The sequence below is a fragment of the Halichoerus grypus genome, chromosome 2 (genome assembly GCF_964656455.1).
Source record: "Halichoerus grypus chromosome 2, mHalGry1.hap1.1, whole genome shotgun sequence".
Classification (NCBI taxonomy): domain Eukaryota; kingdom Metazoa; phylum Chordata; class Mammalia; order Carnivora; family Phocidae; genus Halichoerus; species Halichoerus grypus.
This window is the reverse complement of record NC_135713.1, coordinates 123,625,703-123,652,081: the sequence shown is the minus strand read 5'-3', so window position 1 is coordinate 123,652,081 and position 26,379 is coordinate 123,625,703.

Below are 26,379 nucleotides of genomic sequence, written 5' to 3'. Positions count from 1 at the left end.
GAAGGCCAGTGCCAAGTTGCGCAAGAGCTGTGTGCTTGCGAGGCTTTGTACGAGACCGAGAGGGCAGCGTGGTCCTGGGAGAGGGATGACTCAGCAGAGCCGGGCCCCTGGGGAACTGCCAAGGGAGGCCAGCATGGTGGGGACACCACGCCAGGGCGCACGCGGTCTGTGAAGTCCTTTGGGGAGTGGCCTCTGCTCAGGTCATTGACCTGTTATGCACACGCCCAGTCCCCCCCAACACCCACCCCCAGCTCTGAGGCTGCCTGACCCCGGCACAGGCCTCCGCAGGCTGGCGAGCTCCCCAAAAGCTTTGGCACACTGAGCCGCTCTAGGCAGCAGACCTGGGATTGCACACACTTGAACTTGTGGGGACCTAGAGATAGGCCAAGCGGGGAGTTCAGTGGCTAGTCCCAGCTGAGTGGGAGATAGTGTATGTATAGGAGAGATATCTAGGGAGGTTGCCTCCTGATCACAGAAGGTCTTCAGTGACTGGCCTGCCTGGACTCTAGTCTGTGAAAGTAGGGAGCTGTGGAAAGTTTTGGAGCAGGTAGGTGAGGATGCCAGAGATGTGCTTCAGGAAGGTGGGGAGGGAACGGAAGGAAAGTGTGCATGAACCTCCACCAGGGTGGGGCAGGCCAGGGTGAGGCCACACAGTTTCTAACACAGGCATGGGAGAGGGCTGGTTCAGGGCGGTGGCCACGGAGGGGGGGCCAGGCTCCGTGTGTCTCCCTCAGCTGGTCGAGGTCTGCTGCTTTCCCCGCTGCAGAGGGGCTGGACTTAGGATCATGGAGTGGCTTGAGAGCAACCCACCACGTGCTAACTGGCTCCTTGGGCAAGTGACTTAATAAGCTTGTTAAGTTATTAAATTATTAAGTAAACTGGGACCCAGCTCTGAGCCTCAGTTAGCTCATCTGCTAATTGGGAGTGATCCATCCTTTCTAGCATTGTTTTGAGGACTGAACGACACCTTTGCCTCTCACTGTGGCTATGGCTTAGATGAGCCAGGAACAAGCCTACCCTTTCTACCTGCTGAGGTCACTGGGGGGGTCACCGCTGGAGATGCCCCGCCCTCACCCATGCGGCTGGGCCCCGGGGCGGCTCCCCCTCGGCCTTCTGCCTGGGGAGCTGGCAGGGAAGATTTGCCATGGAGTGGGTAGCCTGACCAGGCTGCTTATACTCATCTCTCCGAAATCCCCCTTCTTGTAATGGCTGGGATGTTAAGCAGTTATCTCAGAGAAAGCCTTTTCAGTAACGAGATGGGGGGAAAATGGAACCAATTAATAGGACTATATTTCTGGGAAGGCCCTGGGTTCTCCCCCATCAAGAGTGGGGCTAGGTTGGTAAGGGACAGGGACCAGCCCCTCTTCCTCTAGGGACCCCTGCCTCCTTTCTGGGGTACTCGAGCTGAAAATCAGGGCTGCTTGTGGGCATGCTGGGGGCCCCAGCAACATGGATGAGGACAGACGCCTTCCTGAAGTCAGACGAGGGGTGGGTGGGCATGGGGCCAAGTCTTGGGGCCCCTGGAAGGAAGGGGTGCTGTCTCCCTGGAGGGGGGGTAGTGCTGCCACTAGCTGATGAACGGTTCCTAGGCCTGTGCCTCCCCCCTGACGCCACATGCTGGGCTGACCTGTGTGCTGCCCCCCGATGGTGGGGCTGCCTGGCCTTTGTCTCCGGGGGGTCCTGGCTTCAGCCTCATACCTGAGCAGGGAGCAGAGGTGACTGACACAGAGCCATGCTTCTCGGCAAACAGGGCACTCCTTCCTCTTGGAGGCCATCCGGGCAGGAGGCTATGTTTACCAGGGTGGAGGCCGTGCGTGCGTGCGTGTGTGCATGGGGAGTGTGAAAGAGAGAGGGAGGCCTTCGGGAGGGTAAGGGACTGGCCGTCGGGTCCCGTGGACAGCAGCCTGAGCTGTGCTTGTCTAGCTGGTGCCTTGAAGAGATTCTGTGAGGGCTGCTTCCTCCAGCATGCTGAGGGACAGGCTGAGGAGAGAGATTTCTCCCTGGACAGTGTCTGCACTGAAGAACATCTTCAGCATCTGGAGAGACTGTGATGGAAGGCCTGCATGAGAAGGAGGCTTGTTTTTGCTTGAGTCTGATGCCCCAGGGAAGCTCAGTCTTAGGAGAATCTTCTACGTCCCGTGGTTGTGCTGGGGGCCTGCATGCAGGCAGAGTGGACCAGCTGACTCTGGCGTCTGACCTCAGGGGCGGCTGGTCTTGGCACCCACCCCAGGAATGGGTGTCCGTTCAGGAGGGGCATTTGGGCAGGGTGCCAGGGTCTGGCCCCATTGCAGAAAGCCTTTCCCTGCAGGCAGCTACCCACCTGTGCAGCCCGGGACTTCGAGATCCCCGTCAAACAGAGCCCCGGTGTGCTTGTCCATATTGTCAGGGGAAACAAAACCCAAACTGGAGAGAGGGGATATAATGTTCTCCGGGGTAAGTTTTTCTCTCATAAATTTTTAAATGAACCTTTGGCACCCATGATGTCTTCATCCCCGGAAAGCCCTTGCAGATGCCAAAGTTACGGAACCATTTCAAAACGTGCAAACCCAGTGAGCTGATGTGAAGTTCCACGGGGTGCTGCTGAGATGGCAACCTTAACAGTTCCCTGGAGACTCCATAGTTGCCTTCTCAGCGGGGAAGATCGTGCCTGGTCCGTGGGCTGGAATTCAGCGTGTCCGTGCTCTGCCGCGCTGCCTGGGGGCGGGGGGTGGGGTGGGGTGGGGATGGCGGAGGGCTTGGTGACATGTGCCCGGGCCCTTGAATAGGCCAAGAGATCAGTGGCTCAGGGCCCTGTGTCTTAATTCTCAAACTTGTGCATTCCTGTTTGGATGAAAATCCTTTAGAATTCATATGATCTTATCTACATCATCTTGGTATCCACCTTGTAACCTGGTACTGCAGGATCATTTAAAAAATGCTTCGTGTGTCTTCGTGAAGGTGTTGGTATATTTGATGGCTCCTGTTTGCTCCAAGGGAAGGCCAAATACAGCCACGGTCCACCTTACAAAGGAAGTTTCATTTGGTTGCATCTGTTGAGATGGAAGGGAGGGCAGGACAGAGCCGTGCCAGTGGGCCATGCCAGAGTTCGCGGCCCCCGTGGGCCTGTGTCACAGTCACATGGCAAACGGATCTCAGCTTGACACTTGGCACCTTGCTAGAGACCGTTGACACTAACTGTACTGGGAAATAAATGAGGAAGAAGTTGCTGGAATGAGGATGAGGGGGCTAAGAGTTTATTTAGGGCAGATTTTAGTACCACCATGAGACTAACGTAGCTTCACGTGCACAGGACAGCTCTGCAGAGTGACCACGCGATCCCTCATTACCAGGGGCGCTGCGGGCTTGTGGGCAGCCCTGTGGCTCGTGTGAAGCTGGTTAGCCTTGCACACAAGGCCTTGGAGTTATCAGTGCCACTTTGTTTGCACACGGCTGTTTGCAGACATTCATTTTCTGCACTGGTATTAATGAAACCAAAAGACAGAAGAAGTGGTCCAAGCTAACCTCTTTCTATCATTAAAGCCACTCTTGGCAATTTGACTTGAGCAGATTGCACATCATCTGATTTTGTTGGTAGTTTTGTTTGTATTTCGTTTGCTTTGTATCCCAATTTGCTTTGACTTTTTATTATTGAGGAGTGATCAGTATGTCATTCTGGTGCCCCCCCTGGGGCCCGACTGGTGTCAGGCAGGGTCCCTTGCTGAATGTGGGGGTGTGTGTGACAGACGTGGCCCGTGCCTCTGCGAGTCCATGCGGGCTGCTGTGGTCACCGTGGTTGGGAGCCTCGCGGGTCCCGGCCTGCAGCTGAGATTGGTGACGGGGGGGAACACCTCCCTGACCCAAGGCCCTGGGCAGGTTCTCACTTCTGTCCTGTGATTCCAGGATCCAACAGCTCTTCTGCCCTCTCTCCCCGTCCCCCCCCCCCGCCCCTGCACATGGGGATGTGTGAGGACGCTCTGCACGTGCCTTGGCATCCCAGAAATGTGAGCTGGTGCTGTTGGAGATGGACCCCTGGCATCCGGCTTGGTTTTCCTGAGCGAGGCCTTCTGTTCTCACAGGTAGAGCTCTGGGGCTGTGGGGTTCAGCGTCTGGGGGAAGGGAGGCGGCCGGCTCTGCCTGGTGGCCTGGAAGCCTGGAGGGAGCTGATGGGAAACATCTGAGTCAGTGGCTCTGTGCACTCGGAAAATAAATCCTGGCTTCCGAAGAAGCTGCAGAAAATTGATTTTTCGCAGCTTCAGTGGTCATCCTGAAGGATTTGGTGGACAGAAACTGGGCCCGTTTCTCATCCCTGTGCTCTGTGCTGCTGGCTCGGGTGTTGGATGGGCTTCTCTCAGAGGCAGAGGGGCCTGGGTCCGCCCCCGTCGCCCCTTCCTGGACCTCGCACCGCCCTGTGCCAATGGGGAGGGGTGGAGGGCCCATCTTCCTCAGCTTGCCCTCAGCGTCCGGCTGCTTCTTGCCTGTTGCTTGACTTTGGGCCTGCTGCCATGGACGTGAAAGGTGCGTGTGTTCATGCAGCTGAGCTGGGATTAAGGCATTTGTACACGGGTGCAACTGTGGGTCTTTGGTGTCTGGGGCAGGGTGGCACAGTGGCGGGTGGGTGCCTTGGGGAGCTCAGGCTCCCTCGCCCCTCAGGGAGTGCTGCTTTTGGCTGCTGGGGTCTGATCTGGCCATGCCCATGAGCACCAGGCGGGCTGGCCGGCCCGGGGGCAGGCCCTGTCTGGAGAGAAGGATCCGCTTTCGGTACATTTCCCCTGCCTGTGTGGAGCATGCACTTAGCCCAGCCCGAGGGAGCTGAAGATTCCCACAGCGGGGGAGGGAGCTGCGGACTGGACCTAAAATGCCCACCCTTTGCCCAGGCTTGGAGGGGGAAAATCAGGTACGGAAGGAGTCCGGCCCTCTGTTGAGCTCTCTGCTTGCTGTTGCTGAGGTTTGGCGTCTGGGAACGGATCATCTTTCCTGGTGCTCTCTGCTGGTGTGGCATAGCGGTGTCTCCCCCCCAACCCCCAACAGCGGTGGCTCGCATCCCTTGCATGTTTCCATCTTTCTGGACTTACTGGAAGGAGCCCTAAGTGAATGCGCTGCCCAAAAATATCAAGTTCATCAGAGGGTGTTGCTGCCGAAACCCCTGAACGGTGGCAAGCGTTTCGGCGTTCGTTGATCCTTGTTTGTCGTGGCACGCATCAGTGGCCCACACCTGGTGGCCCTGGTGCTTGAGCTCGGGGTTGTGGTGGGGACAGGAACGGGGAGGAGGAGGGAGGAAGAGGGGGGGCACTGGGCAGTTTAACAAGATAGAAAAGATACTTCCTTGAGGTAAGAAGTGAAATGGGAGCCCAGTTGAAAATAATGATAGGGCACGATAGGAAATAATAGAGATCATTATTTCCCCCCAACTTTGGCCTGCTCAGGGCCCCTATGCACTGGCGATTCATGTATATAACCTGTTAATATCATCATGTTATTAATAATCATAATTCTTAAAAAGTAGCTAATTTTTACCAGCCCTTTATTTACAGACACTGCAAAGTGCCAGCACTTTATCTATTATTGCATGGAATTATGTCAAGATCCCCATGGGTACTAATCGTTTCCATGTCAGAGGGAGGGAGAAAGAAGCCGAGAGGTTGAATACCTTGTCCGAGATGCGCTGAGGCAGAGCAGGGGAGCCAGCAGCTTGGGGCCGGAACACAGACAGACCCTGGGTTTACCCCAGGGATACCACCTGCTGGGTGCTCGGTCGTGCCTGGATGTGGCAGATAAGCGGGAGCGTGAATGCTTGCACTGGAACGATGGAACGATGGGGAGGATGATGATCCAGGTGCTGGGCAAGGCAAGGCTCTGGAGCTGGACTGCCTGAGTCTGAATGCCCGTACTACTGTTAGAACAGTGAGACCGGGCGCCTGGGTGGCTCAGTTGGTTAAGCGACTGCCTTCGGCTCAGGTCATGATCCCGAAGTCCTGGGATCGAGTCCCGCATCGGGCTCCCTGCTCAGCGGGGGGTCTGCTTCTCCCTCTGACCCTCTTCCCTCTCGTGCTCTCTGTCTCTCATTCTCTCTCTCAAATAAATAAATAAAATCTTTAAAAAAAACAACAACAGCGAGACCGACAGGTGATGGATGCCCGATAAATATTCACTGCATGAAGGAATGGAATTTACCAAGTGGCTTGGAGGTCTCCTGCGCTAATTAGTCTTCTCTTAAAAGGAGCCAACCCATAGTCTCCCCTTGCCTGAGACCAACCCACAGGTGGCGCTGAACTCGCCTTTCATCCACATTGGCCAGCACGAGTTTCCTAGGTTGGCTTGGTGGGGTGGTCGTGGTCCTGGTGGACCCCAGGGCCAGCGAGAGGCACAGGTCTCTTGGAGAGGCAAGTGAGGGCAGACACCAGTTGTCGAGCTGATGGGGTTGGGGACCAGGGAGGCTGGCTGTTCTCTGAAGAGCAGGGGCTCCTCTGCATGGGGGTGTGAGCTCTGGAGCCCGAGCCCTCCTCTGAGCCTCAGGGGGCTTCTGGCCGAGAGCTGGGCCGTGCAGTGCAGGAGGCTGCCGAACCTGTCGAGGTTAACAGATAGGCCTGGGCCCTCCCCTGGGAAGCCATTCAACTTCTCCCCTGACTCAGGCCCCATTGTTTCAAAGCATGTGGTATATACTACTAACCACTGGGGAATTGCGTGAATTAACAAACTCGTTTTTCCCGAGACCTGAGGTTGAACTTGAGCAAGGAGTTCAGGGCTTTTTCCAGAAATCCAATAGATCATGAGAACTCATGTTACACCATGTTTTCAGCCTTGATCAAATGCACATTTTGCGTGGTGGGGCCTTCCCCACGCCTGCACACTTCCAGCCGCACCTGACCGCTCAGAGCCAGGGCAGCCCGGGGTAATAGTGGCACCGGGACTGGGCTTTGGGGGAGCCGGCCTCCCGCCTGGGTTGGAAGGCGCTTCAGGACGCTTCCTCTCTTCTCCTTTCTTCTTCCCGAAACTCATGCCTCTCCCACACCTACCCTTCTGAGTACCCTTACTAAGAGGATGTATAAAGGTTTCGCCATAACGATCCTGGGCTCTGGGCTGACTCATGGGCCCAAGCTTAGTTCTCTCGTGTGTCTTGTTGCTGCCTGTGAAGACGTGCTGGGCCTGCCTTCCCTCACCAGCACGCCTGGCCCAGGGGTCACGACAGATCCAAAAGGTCAAGAGGAGTTGATCTCTCTCCCGCTATGAGCCCCACCCACACAGCCACACCTGGGCCTGGACCTCCAGCAGGAGCTCAGTGGAGGTTCAGAGATGGCTCTGTGTCTTGGAGGACACAGGCGTGTCTACTAGGCCGGGAGCTCCCCGCGGCCAAGGGTTTCCTGTGTGGTGTAGGCTGAAAACCACACGGAACATTGGAAGTCAGGGTGTGGGGAAGGTGGGGCTCAAGGAACGGTTCCTACAAGAAGGTCGGGCCTCCTGGAAGAGGTGGGGTTGCATCTGTAGGCCAGAGAGAGGAGAACAGGTTTTGCCAGACTGAGGTGAAACTTTCCAAAAAACAACATTGCTCCCCAAACCCTGTCCTCTGCCATCTGGCTACCGGGATTTTGGTTTTCTTGAGGCAAGGGGTATGTGACGCAAACTAGTGGTTTATAAACGTGGCCCAGCATCTTGACACCTGAGAGCTTTGTAACCCCGTAGTGGCGCAGCCTCAGCCCAGACAAACCCAGTCAGTAGCCTTGGGTGGGGTCTAGATGTCTGCATTTGCAGAGCACCCCAGGGGGTTACAGTGCTGGGCCCCATTCCAGAGACCTCTGCTATGCTCAGCCCACCTCATTCCCCGCTGATGGCTGTTTGGGGTTCAAAGACATCAGTGGAGAGACGTTTGATGGAACCTCCATGAATTTCAGTATATCTGTGGCCCAAAAGCAAACCCCCAACTCAGCTCAGGCTGTAGGTCTGATCCAGAGCCTTCTGGATCACTGTGGATCAGGCTGAGATGGTGGCTCAGCATCTCCCCCCACTGCCGGCATCTCTCGAATGACGGGGAAGGGCTTTCACCCTCTCCTCTGCCCCACTGCCTTCTGTCTCCTCAGCCTGGGGAGAGCCACAGGCTTCCAGTTGGGGGAAGGTGTTAAGATTTTTCAGCTCTATCTGTTGCTGCGTGCTGTAGCTCTCGCAGGATTTCCTACTCCTGAGTTCCAGGGCAGGGAATCAGATGGGCCTGGCCCCTAGGTCAGAGGTCGCCCTGTGGATTGTTGCCTCAGGAGCAGGTGGGAGGGCAGACAGTACAAAACGTGGTTGTCGTGGGGCCATGGGTGGGGCAGGCAGGTCACGGCCCTGACCAGCACAGTGAGTCTCTGTGTGTTGAGGGCAAATCTTCCGGGAAACAGAAGTTTGGCAGAAGCATCTCTACCAGGGAGAGCTGGGTAGATAGTCCTGGTCTCCCTGTGCAAGCAGGACAGCTGAAGGCTAGAAAGGGTACCCCGCTGGGACATTGATAAGCTGGAATCGTCTTCTTCATTTCCCATGTCAAGGGGTCAGAGTCTCCAGAGGGGCACAGAGAGGGTCCTGGGCCTTCTTATGGCCACAGGCCTGGCTCCTTCCATGTGCTTTCCAGAGCATAGGGTGTGGGAGAGTGATAGCTGGCTGGGGGTCACTTGGCTGCCTTGGTCATTTTCTTGTGTTGGGAAACTCAGGACAGAATTTCTTTATCTGAACTCCCCTGTGACATTGGATGCAAAGCGTTGTGTGAACTTCTCTGGGGAGAGGGTCCATACCTCTCCTAGATTCTCTTGGGGATCCCTGGACTCAGTCATGTGAAAAACTAGAGTTTCCTAGAACTTTTTAGTTAAACCAATTTCTTAGGTCTTCAACTTCAGTGGGAGCTATAAAGCAAATGACCTTGCTTTGTTCTACCAGAACAACTCAGAGTTGTCCTCAGCATCTTTGTCTTCCCTGGTTACTCTCCTGGTGGCTGCCATTACCCCAGGCATGCTCCTGGAAGGTTGTCACCCAGGAGAGGGTGTGTAGGCTGGGTGCACAGGGGCTGTGTTTGTGTGTGAGTGTGTGTTTCCTTCTGCTGAGTTGGCACCTGGGTTGGAAGAGCATTTAGATTTGGATCCAGGACCATTTTTTTACCTTCTTCCCCCATTTTCCCAAAAGAGCTGCCCAGAGAGCTGCTTCTTGGAGTGCATGCCCATAGGGATAAAGAAACTCCTTCAGTTCTGTGCTGCTTTGGGGGCCATCATGGCTCCAGGCAGCTTAGGTCCATGACCAGTGTTCCCTGCTTAGCTTCCTGTCCAGGTCAGGGCCACATCTCCTGGCTTGACGGGGTTTTCTTAGGAGATCGGAGCCAGCAGCGAATGCTGCAGCAGCCTCTCCTGAGCACAAGGGATGAGTCACATGCCAGAAAGGTTCTGACTGAGACACGCCAGTGCCCCTGGTGGGAATGCCGGAGAACATTCATCGGGCGAGGGTGTGGGTGCTGTCACCCTCCTGAAGACTGTGCTTCACGTGGACACATGTGGACTGTTTATGAAGCTAAGAGGCTTCCCTAGCTAGGGTGACGTTTACATGCTATAAAAAGTCCATTAGCTAAGGTTCTCTAGAGACTGTGGGACCTAATCAGCAGGTGTCATGGAGGGAGCTGGAAATCCACAGGATCTTTGGAGACATGAGCCTCCCTGAATGAGAGCGTAGCTGAATGAATGTGTGAGGTGTGTGAGAGTGAGAGCATGCTGTCGTTGGGCCAAGCATTTGTCTTGTAAGGCTTGTGAACAACAGTTAGGCTATTTTTAGAGGAGTCTCCAGTAAACAGCCTTTTATTTTGACTGCCAAGTGGCACAGTCAAAATTCTCTATGGTAACAAGACAGCTTTGTTATTTTTGAAGATCAAAGTGTTTTAAAATACCATTCCCTATTTTTAAATCAGCTGTTCAGACAGCATTTTTGTTTTTGCTCGTTGGCTAAAGACTTCACCAGGTTGAGAATCAGTAAAGAGTTGACCTTTTCCTGCTTCATTCTCACCTGAGCTTAGGATCGTCTCTGCAGTCAGGCAGGACCCTTGGGCCCATCTGCAAATGGGCCAGCTCTGCTGGGTCCCTCTCCTGCCATGCAAAGGTCACCCAAGTCCCTGAGCCAGAGACGGGCACCAGGTTTGGTTGAAGCAGGGTCTCTGCTGCTCTTCCTGGACCACGGCGAAGCTTGGGTGACTCAGAAACCTCCTGGTCCAAAAGCTTTCCCTGATCACCTCATGCTCCCAGACCTGGAGATTGTCCACCCTATGCTTCTTGGGGCTTACACCTGAGAATAATCAAACTGTGAATTCCCAGGAGCCAGCCATGGACCTCTCTTTCTGGGGGCCTTTTTCCAACCCATTGCTGGACAGGTAGAAAATACTCACTGATTGAATATCTGATGACATTATCCCAAACAGCCCAGTGTGAGGTGTTGGGAAGCCATAAAATGACACCTTCGATCTGGGAGGCAGGTGCGGTGGGAAAAACAGGAACTTCAGAACAAGGGATCCTGAGCATGAATCCTGGCTCTTCCACTCACCCACTGTATGAGCTTGGTTAAGGGACCCCAATTTGCTTCTTCTGAGCCCCAGTTTGCTTACCTATAAAATGGGGATGATGATAGGCGTATCGCATGGGTTGTTTTAAGGGCTTTGTAAAAGTAACGATCATTAAGTTGTCCTGCTCAGCGTACGTCTGTGAGAACAAACTTAGAACAAGTGGACTTGAATCCTGGCACTGCCACTCCCCGCCACTCCGAGAGACCAAGTGACGTGCAGGTTACCTCCGTAAATGGTGCGCTGTCACCTCCCTCCTAGTGACGTCCCATGTCCCACGTGCTGGGCTGAGCCTCTCGGTGGTGATGGTCATGTGATCAGCCTTCTCCGCCTGCCAGTTGGGCCGGCCAGAGGAGGGGAGACCACCCCACGTGGGTGCTGCCTGGCCCCTGTCAGTATGTCGGGGCCGCAGTGACTTCACCGTGATCCTCCCAGTCCGGGTTTGGGGAATTGGGAGCAGCAGGGCGGAAGCAAGCTCCCCCTTTCCCAGGCAGGCCCAGGAGCCCACCCTGCCTCTTGATTGCTAGCAGGCCTCAGGACTGGCCAGGCTGTGGCGCCCCGCTCAGCCCTGCCCTGGGGTGGGGTGGGGGCCCGAGCCCCTGTGGTGTCCTGCTTGTCCCCACAGCCCGGTCAGGGCCTGCTTGTCGCGCCCAGGGGCTGCCCCGCGTTCCTCGGAGTCCCCAGCCGAGCACACCGAGTTATGTAATGCTGCTGAGCCAACATTTACGAGTCGCAGCCAATTTGCTGGTCTCTAGTTACACTGTGCAGATGCTCTGTGTTACGGTTGCCTTTTGTCTCGGAGGCCGTAAGCAGATAGCATAACTCCGCTTACCATTAGACGTTCCGCAAATCATCTGGGCTCGAGCGTGCCATAGCCAGACAGTTCATTTATGCTGCGAATAGTATGATTTGTAAAGTAATAAATTTCCCGTCTCTCTGCCAGCAATAAAGTACAGCAAGCAGGCGAAGCAAAGCCCTCCAAAAATACACTGGCTCCCAGTGAGACCTGGAAGAGAGTTCTGTCAGATTCCGTCTCTCCCCGTTCCTGCCTTCATTGGATTCTGGGAAATCAGGTTTGGGCCATAAATCCCCTCTCCCATCTGGGTGACTCTGGGCTCCGGCACGGACTTGTTATTAGCATGTGTAATTGGCCCCTACCATGACACATTTGTCACTTCCTGGGCCCACTAACGGAGACTGGGGCGCTGGAGAAGCCCTCCCTCTCGGTGCGCTGGGGGAAGGGGGCAAAGCTGTTGGGCCTGGACAGTCATGGCGGTGGGCGGGTGGGTGCTGGTGGGAGCTTCTTTCAGCCTCCTGGGAAAGCATGTGAGGGCGTTCGTTGTGTCTCCGTCACTGTGGAGGTGGCTGTTCTGAGGAGAAGGTCAGGGACAGAACTGGAATGCGTCTTAGGATGTCTGGATACCCCTTCCCTCCACGGTGACTGTTTCGCTGTTACTTCCTTTGGGCTGAGGCTTCCATGCTGGCCTTGGCGGCCCCGGAGGGGACAGTCTCCTTCAGTCGGACAGTGCTGCCGCCACCTGCAGACCCCTGGGGCGTTCACGGAGCTCTTGGTCTCGTGTTGGGTGGGGGTGTATAGTTTCACCCCTCCAGGGGGTGCACGGGAAGGGCCTGAGTGAGGAGAGTTTGCTGTTGAGAAAGTCACTTCCCAAAGTGAGAGGCCAGTCTTGGAGGTGGGTAGTGAAAGTGTGGGAAGGAGGCATGGCTGGTTTTGTCTACACCACAGCCCTTCCACCAATGGGCCTACCCCTTTATCTCCTTGCAGCCTGAGTTACACCTAACGGCCCTCACGCCCTGCATTGCGTGTTGACCTTGGGCCCTTGGGCTGAGTTTGCCCTGAGGTGGGGGTTGTCATGAGGATTCAGGAGATGATCCTGCATACACAGGTTTCAGCAAATGCTGACCAACAGTGCAGATTCCAGGCCTGCATTGGTTTCCTCCATCCCACCTTCCAGGGTGTGTGAATCCATTCCTTCCCTGCCCCAGCTGGGCACTCCGGACACAGCCTCTGCCCTGTGGGTGGCAGCTTGGAAGGTGGTGTTTCCAGCCTGAGCCTGAAACCAGAGAGTCGGAGAGAGAAGTTTGTTGGAAAGCAGGGAGGGGGGGCGTCCAGCATGAGCATCAAGGGCAAGACTCAAGTCCTTGGACCTTGCTCTGGGGGAGAGTGGACAAGGGTTGTTGTGAATAGTTGGCCCATGTGGAGGAAGCTGCTCTTTGTAGCCTTTGTCTCTTTGGAGAGAGGTGAGGGCAGTAGGCAGAGAATGTGGTCAGGTCCTACTGGCCAGAAGACAGAGAAGAAAGGCTGCAGAGTAAGAAATGCTGCTACATTTGCTAGGAAGGATGACCTGAGGCTCCAGGCAGGGGGGGTCAGGGGGTTGGGGGAGGGGCAGGAGTCCCAGGCGGGGAGACCCAAGACAGGGCTGCTCTCCAGCCAGAGCTGCAGGGCTCCTGACACACTGCCCCAGGGGACCAAGCTTGGCGCTCAGATTCCAGGTCGTCTGGACACAGCCAGAGGGGTCAGTAGGGATTGGTAGAGAACCCCATGGTTTCGGTAGGATGTTACAGATCACTCTTTTCCTTCCAGAGAAATGGCAGACGCTTGCTGAGCAGGTGTGATGTGCCAGGCAGGTGTGAGTCCATACACACATTCATATATGTATATATTCTGCAGTCCTCACAGCAGCTCTGTGAGTAGGCATTAGAATAGGGAACTGAGGTTGCGCACATTTTCCCAGCTGGGAGAGGAATAGAAACGGGGCCCCTGGTCACTTCAGAAACTTGCACTAGGTCATAAGCTCTGTGAGGCCAGAGCCCAGGCCGGCCCTGCTCCCTGCGGGCGGCCCAGTGTACAGCCAGGTGCCTGGCACTCAGCCCGACTGAGTGAGTGAGGCCGTGAGCACGCCCATGGGCCCGGTCTGTGTGGTTCTGGGGCTGGGGTCCCTGGATCTCCACCTGGCGGCTTTCTCTGCCCCGTGGAGGCCCTCGAGCCCTGCCCGGGGAGTTCCGCTTGCCCGTGGGGAGACCTCGGGTTGACAACGCTTTTCCCTCAGCTCTTCAGACCCTTTAGGTCCTGGAGAAACTTTTGAGTCACGTGTTTTCCTTGGGTTTTGATGATTTGTGATTCATGTTTGTGAGGAAGGCAAGAGAGTGACTCATGCTGATTTAATAAGCCTATGAATCTTTTCAAGAAGCGGCCGAGAAATCGCCGGCTGGCGGCCCACTCCCCCCGGGCTGCCAGCATCGAGTACTCAGAAATCAGCAAGTTAAACAAGTCTGCAGAAAATTCAATCTCCCCAGCATTATTTTCCTTATTTGAGCTAATAGCACGAGGCGCCTTTCTTTTGGCACTGCGAGGTGCACCAGGGGGCCTGTGGAGAAGGAAAGCAAATGCTTGACGTTCAGCAAGTTCCTGAAGGTTCGATGGTGATAAGAGGTGCCGGGACCTCCCAGGGTTTAGCTTGTGCCCTTGGAAGCAGCCGGCGGAGCCTCCTGGGGAGCCAGCCCCGTGCCCCAGCACCTAAATGATGCAGTAACACGAGCGAGGCTGCTTCTCCGCAGAGTAATGAGAACAAGGCTGCCGGCAGCCGTGCTGGCCCCTCTGGGCCGTGTCGGGACTAACACACCGCGGTCAGGCCCGCTGAGCTCAGGTTACTTTTGATAAACAAGTGAAGGTGAAATGGGGTGGCCCAGACGAGCAGGCCAAGGTGGCAGGGTGTGCGGCGTATCACACAGCTCTCAGGTGACTGAGAGGATCCCTGACATCTAGTAGGTTTGGACGCGGAGGTTAATCCTGATGCTCGGACGTCTGCTCCAGAGCGCTCAGGCGTACAGGCTGGGGAGAACCTCCCGGGATGCAGCGGGTCAGCATCTGTGCAAGGGTCTGGTTACCACTGGCGGTCTGTCATTTGGGAGCTCTGACTCCTTTCTGAAGCTCCTGCAGTCCAAGGAGGGTGTGAGGTGGATAGGCCATGGGAGGGGGGACCCCATTCAGATGGAAGAGACTTCCTAGATCTTGTCTGCTTTCCGAACGTCCTTTAGTGTTCCCTCCCCATATTACTGAGCCCCTAGTGGTTAGTTAAGCTCAGTGCCCTGGGACACCTGCCCGAGCCTCCGTGTCCCTGGAATTTCTCTGGTCACCACCGAGTGTCACTCGGGGACTGTGGCCACAGGTGGGCCCGCTGGGGTCTCGCTGGTGGTGAGCCCTGTGCGGCTAACTGTGGCATGTGGTCTGTGGCTTTGTCTCCGCCGACCTGGGCTTTCTGTCACTCCTGGGGTTTAAGCTTCAACTCTACCCGCTCAGTTAGCGGTCATTCTCCTCATTGCCTTCAAAATGGATTTGCACTTCTTCTCCCCTGCTCCAACCCCCCATACAACTGCCCTGGCATCCTGGATTTTTCCACTGTTAACTGTAGCTCCCCTGTGCTGATATCCATTGAAATTAGACCCAGAATCTAAATATGGCTTCATGAAGCAATGGGTGGGACATTTTTCTCTTCGGATAGTCCGTGGTCTTCAGGCGCCCAAACCACCCAACTGTACCTTCTCCACTGTGATGCGTGGGGGGAATGGGGTTGAGTCTGGCCAGAGGAACAAGGGTTCTGCCTTCCCGAGTCTGATACTTTGTTAGAGTGCAGACTCTCCTCCTCTCCTGTCCTCCGTCCTTGCATCCATCCATCCATCCATCCATCCATCCACAAAGTATTGATTGAATGTGATAATGTATGTAAAGCATTTAGCATCATGTGTGGCTCAATGAATGTTAGTTTTAGCTAGGCAGAACAGGTGAGTAATGGTACCAACTGGTGGATGGATGGGGTGAGAGCTGGTATCATCAAGCAGTCTAGCCTTACCCCTCGCTGCAGATGGGCATACTGAGGCCCAGAGAGATACAGAGACAGAGTAAGGTGGCTAAGCCAAACCTAGGACCCAGGGCTCCTTCTGCGGTGGCATGCAGCTGTCATGCTGAGATGGGTGGTCTGAGAACACTTCCTGGAATGGGTGGGTCTGAGAGGAGCCCTGGAATGAGACCAGCAGTGGGAAGAGCGGCGAGTGCATGATGTGCTGGAGGGCGCCACCAGCAGAGAAGGGCCTGGGAAGTGGGAGGGGGACCCCAGCCAACTCGGTAGCATCATTTGAGGAGTCCTGAGAAGGCTTCATTGTCCCCAACTCATTCTTTCACCAGCAGCAGATGCTTCTTTCTGGCACGTGCAAATCAGACATAGCGGCTCTGGCGCTCAAAGCTTGGTCTGCTTGCCTGACTCTCTGCTCCTGCTCCACGGGGACCCGTGGGTCCAAGCTGGATGCCACAGGCCGGGAGCGGATGCTAATTGCACCCTTGGGGAGAGGAACCCCCTTCAGTCGTCATTTGCTATTAACCCCTTGCATTGTTTCCTAGGGCTGCTGTAACAAATGACCACAAACCTGGTGGCTTAAAACAACAGAAATTTATTCTTTCACGGTCATGGGGGCCAGAAGTTCAAAATCCAGGTGTTGGCAGCGTTGGTTCCTTCCAGAGCCTCTGAGGGAGCATCTGTTCCACGCCCCCCTGTAGCTTCTGCTGGCTGCTGCGTGCCCTGGGATCCCCCTGCTTGCAGTTCCCGCTCCTGCCTCCCCCTGCACGCCGCCTTCCCCCTTCTCTCTCTGTCTCCTCTTCTTATAAAGACACTTGTCATTGGATTTAGGGCCCGCCAATTAACCCAGGATTTTTTCTTTATTTTTTATAAAGATTTTATTTATGTATTTTAGAGAGAGAGAGACAGCATGAGCGGGAAGAGCAGAGGGAGAGGGAGAGAGAATCACAAGCAGACTCTGCGCTGAGCACGGAGCCCGACGCGGGGCTTGATCTCATGACCTGAGCTGAAATCAAGAGTCGGACGCTTAACCCACTGAGCCACCCAGGTGCCTCCAGGATTTTTTCTTAATTACATCTGCAAAGATCCTGTTTCCAAAGAAGTTCACATTCACAGATTTCGGGTGGACGTGTTGAGGAGGGTCACCGTTTCATCCAGTGTCCCCCTAGAGTGCTGTGAGAGTGTGGCTTGAGAGATAGGTCCCAAAGTAACTCGTGATGGACTAGGGAGATAAATCTGGTTGAGATACCTGCATTGGGGGCAGTAGGAAAATTCCCAGAAGCGTTTGGGCCTTGGATATAGACTTCCCCCCCACCCCGAGACTGAAGACTCAGGGTCCAGCTTAGAAGTGATGATCGGAGGTGTATGGGCATTCAGTGGGCCTAGAGATAGAGCCCACCATGTTGGGGATGGACTCCTGTGACCACAGCCTGCTCCTGGAATGGCCCGGAGCAGTGCTGTCCAGTAGAATTTTCTGCGATGATAGAAATGTTCTTTAGTGTGTCTTTGTATCTGCTGAGATTTTGAAAAGACCTCATGCAACCGAACACCTCAGTTTTTACTTCTATTTAATTCTATTTAATTTTAATTAATTTAAACTTAAGTAGGCCTCTGTGGCTGGTGGCTGTTGTATTTGCCAGCGCAGCTCCAAAGTGCCTCTGTCTGACCCTTTCCCCTGGTCTGTTCTTCATTTCACTATCAAAAATAAATTTCATCATAAAGAGCTTAAATTGCTTTTTTGCTTTTTTATGTGTGTAATGCTTAAAGTTTTAACTTTTGGCTGGGAGACAGGGGCCAGATGGCGTTGACTTGTTTTAGACCTAATACAAGAAACTGTGGCTTACTCTCTGGGTAAAATGGAAAGGAAGAGTGTTTTCCTGTCTCGTGGCCGACAGTTGCCGGGTAGTGAAGCTGGAGGAGCAGCGAGAGGGGCCACGGTGAAATCTGTCCTCACTGGCAGTGAGGAAGTTGTCTGGCAAGGTTTCTCAGAGCCGGGAGGAAGGGGTCCCATGTTTGAGAGTCTGTGAGTTGGAGGCGCTTTGCTCTTTCCCATGGCTCCTGGGGAGCCACAGATAAAGTTTAGATCTCACAGAGCTCTTTCCCCCAAATTACTCCTTGTTTTCCTGCTTCCCCAGATGGATACTGTATACTGTCTTGCTTTAGAGTAAGGATATTTATTTTTGCACACTGTTTAGACATGATCTTAAGCAACACTTCATTTATTTACACGTTTGCATGTTTTTGACCCTTCTGGATGAAAAATCAAGTGTTTTTCTGCAAGCAGAAAATCTCAAAGAAGGAGGCTCAGGGTGATGGGGTCCGCATCAGCTGGACATCCGTGGGTTCTCAGCTCATCTTTCCCCTTCCTCCTTGCTTCTCTGTGGCGTGTGCTAATCCGACACAGTGGCTCTGGGGCCGGAAGCTCAGTCCATGTGCCTGCCCCTGTGCTCACGCTCCATGGGAGCCCGTGAGTCGAGGCTGGAAGTCACAGGCCAGCGCAGCGGAAGGTTCAGGAAGGCAGGCAGATGGGCTGCAGCGGGAGGAGAGCGCTCGGGGTCATGCTCACAGGGTGCTGCATACACGTAAGACACAAATGCGGGATTTAGAGGTGAGGAGGCTGATGAATGTTGCTAGGCAACCTTTCCTCTGGGTCTGGAGGTAACCTAATCTCTGGGAGCAGCCTGGCAGGAGGGCCTTCTCGGGACAGAGCTGAACTTCTGCTCCTGTGCCCGCCTGGCCTGCCTCTGGGAGGGGGCGGGAAAGGTCGGCAGAGCCCCGTCCGCGTAGAAGCTGCCTGGAGGAAGGATGCATCCATGGATTCTGTATTTGTTCTGTGCTCTTTTTCTTACATTTATGTCTACCTTGCCTTATGCAAAAGAGATCTGAGGTGCTTTCAGAAATACGGATGTGGCAGCAGGATAAACATGAAGTTAGGGGAGAAGCTGAGCAAAGGGAGAAGAGGGGTGAGGACAGGGCTATGACTGGCCAGGCAGCAAGTACTTGGTGAATATTGACCACGCGTCTGGCTCTGTGGATATAGCAGTGAGCACAGCAGCCGTGGGGGTTCCTGCTTTCTTGGAGCTGACAGTGCTCTAGGAGACGTGTTTGTTTTTGTTTTATAAAAAGCCACAGGTCCAGGGGCTCTTATGAGCTGTAGGTTTACCAGTTAGACCCTGAGCCTCCTTACTGTCCCAAACAGGCGGGGTGGGGGGGGGACGCAGTGATGAGGGGCTGGGTGTATTCTCAGTGTTGCTTTGGTTACTATAGAGTAACAGTAATGAGCTTCATCCTCCTCTTCTGGACATGCAACCCATGGCACGGGCCCCCTCCAGCCCTGTGCACAGATCTCCCTGGCCCCACGTCACTGCTGCCTCATTTCAGGTGCCGGCCTCCTGGCTGGGTTCACAGAGTCAACCCAGATGTCCTGGCCAGCTACCCACAGTGAAGGGCTTGCGCCCCTGGGGCCCCGTGACTTCTAGAGCTCTCCCTACATCCTCCCCTCCCATGTCTTAGGCTAGACGGTCCCCTCTTCTTCGAATGCCTTCATCTCTGTTATTGAAAACTATCTCCATAGTTTTCACTGTCCCCCCTACCGGCGGTAGGTCATTTGGTGCTCACAGCCACACCTGTGAGCCGGCCGTGGTTTCAGTCGGCTTAGGAGGAAAGGAAGCAGAAGCTGAGAGCACTAGGTAGGCAGTTGAGGTCCCATAGCTCTGTGACTCTGAACCCTGTCTGTGGCTTTCTCCAATTTGGTATTCGTTCCCATGCTTTCTATGGCAGGAGCCGGCTTGCTCCTAGACCGTGGAGGAGACGAATCTGTCAGCCCCTCGTATCTCTTTGGGAGGCATGCAGCACTTCATCACCCCCTTGCGTTGGCAGGATGGGGTCTCCCTTCATTCCATGGAGGGGTGTGTAGGGCAGATATTGGCATCTGGGAATCCATCCTTCCAAGGCAGCCATTTTGTTTGCCTTTTTGTTTGTTCGTTCATTCATTCATTTATTCATTCAAAAAATATTTCTTAAGCATGCCAGGTACTGTTAACCACCCATCATCCCTGCCTACATGAAGCCCAAAGTTCATTTGAGGGGGAAGCATCCCTATGTGTGAGGTTAGGGGCAGAGTGAGAAAGGTGGGAGTATGACTTAGTACAAATGCTAATCATCAGGCTAAATTTGTCCTGACACGTACAACCAGGTCATATGTTGTGGTCCCAGAGTTCCCCTCATCCTCTGCACCTTCCATATGGCTCTTTCTATTTGAGCAAAGTTCACTGTAATGTGCAAGCGTTCAGAATGCAACACACTCTGTAGAAGTTAGCCATACAGAAGCAAGAAAGGCCTCACCTCCCTTGTTCTTGGATGCATACTTCTATTAATGCAACCTTTGTTTGAGGCAGCCTCGTGTTCTAAGACAGAGCCTATGACAGGTAAGCCTGCAATACCAACCTCTTGTACAAGCTGTACCTTCCCAAGTGCTTAGAGCTATGGGGCCCACTTCTTCCTGAGGAATGCCAAGGGAATCTTTCTTACTGATGAGAGGGCAAGTTCCTTGTGTGTACCCCATTAATCAGTGTGACTCACTCTGTGTACACAGCAGTGCTCTGGGGTGGATTTCAATGTTTTGATCCCTCTTTAAAGAAAGTAACCACAGCTATTCCACTTATGAATTCTGAAATACCCTTTTGCAGCCATAGGGGTGAGGGATGATTGTTATTGTTCCATGCATCTTCTTGAGATAGAGACCTGCGTAAGTAAAACCATACTTCTGTTTTCCAAGATCCAAGGTACCAATCCCGGGGACTGTCAGGCGGGATCAGGGGGCAGCACTTGGGTAACATTCTCAGATTTGGTAAGTGGCTGGCCTGCTGATAGAGGAGATTAAGGTGCTTTTGATCTCCTTGCCCCTAATGGCAATATCTCTAGTTTTAAAAGTGACTCGGGAAAGTCTTCCTTTGAACAGCCAAGAGATTGCTTCGGGAAGAGCAAGTCCTCCTCTAAACAGCTTGTCTGGGGAGTGAGGCTGCTGAATTGTAAATGTAGTTACATGAATTTTTCCTTCCATTTGCTTAAGATCGAGGGTTTGGCCCACAGATCCACTAGTTGATGATTCACAGTGTCCGGGGGCTCCTTACCCCCTCCCCAAGTCAGACTGTATGTGGAGGCTGCCAGTACATGAGGGCTATCTCTAGACAGTCAGATCTTGTCTCTGCATTTGTCCAAGGATCTGTCCGCAGGCTGGTCCTACTAGGGACTCTGCTCTGCTGCAACAGCCTGAAACTAGCCTTAGCCCTCAGCCGGTTATTTTGGGTGGGTGGACGTGAGGAAGGCACCCTTGAAGGTGGTAGGGTTATATAAGATATCCTGATGAGATGAAGTGGGGGAGTAGCACTTCCTTCCTTGTGCACGTGTGCGCATGTGCGTGCATGTGCGTGTGCGTGTTCTCTGGCCCTGGGTGTCTGGAGAGCTGTAAGAATGAGTCAGAACTCAGATGTCAGACCATCAATGTAAGAAAGTTTAACATTTCACCCCTCACTCACTGCTTTATGAAATGGAGGTAACAGGTGTAAACCCCAGAATCTAGAGTGCTTGGCTTCAAGTTCTGGTTCTCTAGTTATTAGCTCTGTGGCCTTGGCTGAGTCATTATGTGTCTCTGAGCATGAATTTCCTCAGCTGCCAAACAGTATCTAGTTCAGAGTCATGAGAAATGAATTAACGCATAGAAAAAATACTGCCTACTTTACCTATTGTGCACTCAACACATGGTTGTTGTTATGATTAATCTAGGGTTATTTATTCTTTCATTGATTGTGCACAAATTCCTTACCTCGTTACCATTCATTAGCTGTATGTACGAGGAGCTGTGGGACTAAGGGAGAAAAGTCAGATTTCAGTTTAATTTCATTACAAAAGAATAAATGCACAAAAAGTAAAATTGTGTCTAAAAGCATATAAATACATACCAAAAGAGAGAGTTTATTAGCTGTTAATACTTATATTTAATGAGAGCTTCCACCTAGGATGTGAGTAGTTGCAAGATAAAATTGCTCCCCCCCAACAATAAGAACAAGCCAGACACTTTATAAGATCATATATTTTAAAGTCTGTCAGAGAGCCGAGGACACAAGGTAACCTAAAAAATAAAAACCCAAAGGGCGGCAGCCCCTCCAGGGAGATGGAACACATGATTGTTCCACCTTGGGCAGAGCAGCTCAAGGAGAAGGTAGCCATATAGAAGCGAGTAAGAAGGAAACAGCGGGGATTGTAATGAATTCTTAAGAGCCCAGTGTGGGCTAGTATAACAGTTTAGAATTCTTGGAAGCCCCAAACCCAAGAAGTGTCTACTTGCTCACTTTTGTCCATGGGCCTCCACTGAGAGCTGACAAGGAAGATTGGGGGTGAGGCAGAAGAATAGAGAAAGAACTCTCTGCAGGACCTGCCTGAGTCTGAGTTAAAGCAAGAGGAACAATAAAAACCCTTCCATGCTCCTTACCTTCCAAGGGTAAGAGGTAGGGGTTATCTGCTGGGGGAGGAAAGGAACACTGACCCTTCCCCTCCCAATGGCAGAGGTACACAAGGCCTGTCTAGCACTGAGGCTAGAGCAGGAGAACCAAGAAAAACCCTTTTGTGCTGAGAAACCCTCTCAGACCCTGAATGGGAAGGAGTCAGTGGTCGCCTGCCCAAGCTCTGGATTCTGCACTGAATATGAGATAGTGGTCATCTCAGTATGGGGGAAAGGCAGGGAGCTGAGAGTGATCCTCTCTGAGCACAGGTAGGTACAGCTGCCCAAGTACGTTCTCCGAACGCTGGGCCGTGCACTGAGCCCCAGGCAGCAGTGTACCACTAGGAAAGGAGCGGGACAGCTGAGAGAGACCTCTTCTGCAGCTCAGAGCATGCTGAAAACATAGGTGCTGTGGGAGCATTTAGAAAAACTCTCTGTTACTTTAGCTTCGCCCGAAGTATGGGGTACCACTAACTATGGGCAGGCTCATTATGGGATATGATAGGGCACTACTAAGAAAATTTGAAGCCTGTGGTACACAAAATATTACTAAGACAGTAACAACGTCCAAATCCAGCTCAGCTGCAGACTAGATACTAACTCAACTTCCCACATTAACATCCTGATAGAAGAAGAGAATTCTCTATTTGGGGGAATATTTGCCTCAGTCTGTACTATATTTTGCACACAACATGTGGCATTCATTATAAAATTATGATACACAACCCCCCCCCCCAAACAATGATATAACTGCTTGTCAAGGATAAAATAATCAACCGAAGAAGATTAGAGTTGGCCCAAATATTAGAATTATCAAACAGGTATCGTAAAATAACTATGATAAATATGCTAAAGGATCTAGTGGAAAAGGTGAGCAACAGGTATGAGCACATGGAGAATTTCAGCAGAGGTAAGGAAGCTATAAAGAAAAATCTCAATGGAAATGCTAAAAATGAAAAATAGGTTGTCAGGCATGCAAAAGTCTGTGGATGAACTTATTAGGAGATTGGACACAACAGAGGGAAGAATCAATAAACTCAAAGGCATGCCAACAGAAATGATCTACCCTGAAACAAGAGAAAAAAGAATGAAAACATGTAACAGAGCACCTGAGGTCTATGGGGCTATACTGAAAGGTCTAACCTGCGTGGAATTGAAGTCCTAGAAGAAGATGAGAGAGAAAGGGCAGAAAAAATATTTGAAGAGATAAAAATCACTTTCCAAAACTAGTGAAAAAAAAAAACCACAGCTTCATGAAGCCTGGAGAACCCCAAGCATGATCATAGTCACATTGCTAAAAGCAAAGGACAAAGAAAAAAAAATCTTGAAAGCAGTCTGAGAGAAAAGAAAAATCCCACATAGAACAGCAATGTTAAGAATGACAGTTGACTTCTCATCAGTAGAATAGAGATCAGAAGACAATGATGTCATCTCCACAGTGCTGCAAGGGTCAATAAACAAAAACTAGAATTCTATATGCAGTGAAAATAGACTTCACAAATGAAGATGAAATATGGACATTTTCATGATTGAAAGAATCAATCTCCAGGAGAGCAGAAAATGCTAAATGGGGTTCTCTGGGTTGAGAGAAAATGATTTCAGTTGGAAACCTGGTCCTATAGGAAGGACTTGTATGAATGAAGAATACCAGAAAGAGTCAGCAGCTCTATAAATAAAAAGTACTTTTAAGACTCTAAAGATAATTGGTCATTTAAAGTAAAAATAATAACAGAGGAACATGGGGGTTTATAGTCTTTTAGAACTAAAACCTTTGGCAACAAGAACACCAACAGTGGGAGGGTTGTGAGTGGAAATATATTGTCATTGAGTTCTTACATTGTTCATGAAGTAATACTTTCTGAAAATTAACTGTGATGAATTAAGAATAAGCGTGTAATCCCTAGAAAGCTCTTTGAAAATAAGATACAAGTAGGCATGCCTAAAATGTTAATAGAGAAAAGATGAAATGAAATGCAAAAATGCTTATTTCATCCCAAAAATCCAGGATGGGAGTAACAGAAAAACAAAGGTCATAAAGGACAAATAATAATCAAACCCAAATTTGGTATATTCAAAATCAAAATATATAAATAATGGAATTAAACGTAAATGGATTAACCTTCCCAATTAAAAAGCCCAGAGATTGTCATACTGGATAAAAGTGTAAGAATATATGTGGTTTATAGGAAGTACAACATAAACATAAAGTCATGAACAGGTTGAAAGTAACAGTTTGGGAAAAGGTACCATGCAAACACGATGCATAGGAGAACAGGTGATGCTATACTAATTTCAGAACAGGTAGACTTCAAGATGATAAAAAGATAAAAGGGGCATTTTATAAGGCCATTAATTCATCAAAAGGATATAAAAATATAAACTGTATTTGTACCTAATAATGAAACTCCAAAATACATGAAGTAAATTGACAGAATTAAAGCTGAATCCTAGCTGAAGAGTTTAAGACCCTTCTCTCAGTAATTGATAGGTTGAAAGATTAATGAGTGTTTGGAAGATCTGAACAACACTGCAAATGACCTAATGGAACTGACTTTTATAGAACACTCCACCCAACAGAAGCCAAATGCACATACTTCTCATGTGGACCTGGAGCATTCCCCAACAGAGATCACAAACTAGACCATAAAACAACTCTAAATAAATTTCTGAAGTTTTCTAAAGCCTGAATTTCTAAGTATGTTCTCTGAACAAAATGGAATTAAAGTAGAAATCAATGACAACAAGTTATCTACAAAATTCCTCACATATTTGGAAATTAACACACAATGAAATAACCCACAAGTCAAAGAAGAAATCTCAAAGGGAATTAGAAAGTACTTTAAAGATAGTGAAAAGACGACATCAGAATTTTTGAGTGCACATATTTTAAAGGGAAATGTAAAGCTTTACATGCTTATATTAGAAAGTAAGAAAGGCACACAATCAGCGATCTTTGCACCTTAAAAAGCTAAGATGAGCTAATTAAATCATAATAAGAGTGGAAAGCAATGAAATAGAAAACAAATAATAAAGCAGATCAGCAAAGACTGAAGCCAGTTTGTTCAAAAGATTAATAAAATTGATAAACACTTAGGAAAATTTATTGTTTCAGAGAGAGTTTGAGCTTTGCAAGATAAAAAGTTCTAGAGATGGGCTACACAACAATGGTGAACTGTAGACTTAGAAATGGTTATGAGGATAAATTTTATGTGTTTTCTAACTAGAGTAAACAATTAAAAAAGGAAAAAGAAGATACAAATTACTAATATCAGAAATAGAGAGGGCATCACTAAAGATATTTGAAGGATAATGAAGTGATATTATGAAAAACTTTATGCCAGTAAATTCAGTAACTAAGATGAAAGGGACAAGTGACTTGAAAAACAGAACTTAAAAACCCAACAAGAAGAAAGAGAAAAATTTAAGCCTTACATTCATGAAAGAAATTAAGGTTTTTAAAAAAGATTTTATTTATTTATTTGACAGAAAGAGAGAGAGAGAAGAGCACAAGCAGGGGGAGGGGCAGAGGGAGAGGGAGAAGCAGATTCCCCGCTGAGCAGGGAGCCCAATGTGGGGTTCAATCTCAGGACCCTGAGATTGTGACTTAAACCAAAGGCAGATGCTTTACTGGCTGAGCCACCCAGGTGCCCAAGAAATTGTCTTTATTATTAAACAGCTTCCCATAAACAAAAGTGCAGGCCCAGAGAGTTTGTCTTATGAATTCTTTCATATGTTTAAGGAAAAAAAATAATACCAATCCTATACATACTTTTTCAGAAAACAGAGTATTAGGGAATACTTCCCCACTTTTTGTGAGTCCAGCATTACTTTGATACCTAAACCAGAGGAGGATAGTATAAGAAAAGAAAATTACAGGTCAAAATTCCTCATTAACATAGGTATAAAAATCCTTAAGAAAATATTAGCAAATAAAATCAATAATATATAGGAGAGGGTAAAGTAGAGTTTATTCTAGGAATGAAAAGTTGATATAATATTTAAAAACCAATCAATATACTTTGTCAATATATATTCATCAATGTAATTAACTAAGGGAAAGAGTTAGATTTCTGTAGATGAAGAAAAAGCAGTGGACACATTTCAACATCTATTCATGGTAAAAACTCAGCAAACTAGGAACAGAAGGGAGCTTTCTCAACCTCACAAATAGTACCTACAAAAAACCTACAGCTAACATATTGGTGACTGAATGCTTTCTTCCAGAGACTGGAGACAAAGTGAAGATGTTGCTCTCAAAACTTCCATTGAGCATTCTACTGGAAGTCTTAGATAAGGCAATAATATATAAGAAAAAGAAATGAAGAATATTTAGATTGGAAAGGGAGAAGCAAAATTGTCTTCACTGTGTGACATGATTTTGTATAAAACTCTAAAATATTTTAAAAATGAGTAGAATTAATAATTTATGTACAATACGAGATATAACCAAGTTATTCCATATCCTAGCAATGATCAATTAA